Raw genomic sequence first — 884 nt, 5'->3', positions numbered from 1 at the left:
TCCCTGTTGTTGGAATTGCATTCACGTATTACTCTAATGTAACTTATTTCGTAGGTCTTAAGACCCAGATGTTTTTTCTTTTGTTATCATGGTACAGTGGATGAGGATATTATTCGAAGTTGCCGAATACAACTGAAAAAGGTATTTTGCGCCAGGATACGAACATGAGGGAATCTACAAAACCGACCGATAACTAGTATCTTTACGTAAATGTTCATAAAACTATAAAACTTAACTCCTCCCGAACAGGCCATGAAGGCCCAAAGGTACCGACCGGCCGCCGTGTCATCCTCAGCCCACAGGCGTCACTGGATGCGTCTATTGAGGGGCATGTTGTCAGCACAGCGCTCTCCCGCCCGTATGTCAGTTTACGAGACCCGAGCCTCTACTTCTCAATCAAGTAGCTCCTCAGTTTGCCTCACAAGGGCCGAGTGCAGCCCGCTTGCCAACAGCGCTCGGCAGACCGGATGGTCACCCATCCAAGTGCTAGCCCAGCCCAACAGCGCTTAACTTCGGTGATCTGATGGGAACCGGTGTTACCACTGCGTCAAGGCCGTTGGCTACGTAAATGTTCATAGTAGCAAAAATTCCAACTGTCTGATGTTTATATTTTGCTGTAGACAGGCCGTCACTTTAAGATTTTTGGCCACTGGGGAAAGGCTCCAGCCACTGGACTATGCCATTCGAACTGCAAAAAAGGGAAAGCGAGGCTCTAATTAAACTTTCGCTACCTGAGCTCGTGTAGACGGAGAACTGCTGTATTTACCGTATGTGTACCAAGATTTATGGGAATGATGTTGAGACTGCGCTACAAGATTTGCATGGCGACGTAGCACTGAAACAAGCATCAATGTCCCTTACAGTCAACATGAATCTCGACAGTG

General features: G+C 47.3%; 1 pseudogene; it reads right to left on the bottom strand.

The window, feature by feature from the left end:
• Positions 1–443: 443 nt before the first annotated feature.
• Positions 444–561, bottom strand: LOC126426684 (5S ribosomal RNA; annotated as a pseudogene).
• Positions 562–884: the final 323 nt, after the last annotated feature.

The sequence above is a fragment of the Schistocerca serialis genome, chromosome 1 (assembly GCF_023864345.2).
Source record: "Schistocerca serialis cubense isolate TAMUIC-IGC-003099 chromosome 1, iqSchSeri2.2, whole genome shotgun sequence".
Taxonomy (NCBI): Eukaryota; Metazoa; Arthropoda; class Insecta; order Orthoptera; family Acrididae; genus Schistocerca; species Schistocerca serialis.
This window is presented reverse-complemented; position numbering and strand designations above follow the sequence as displayed.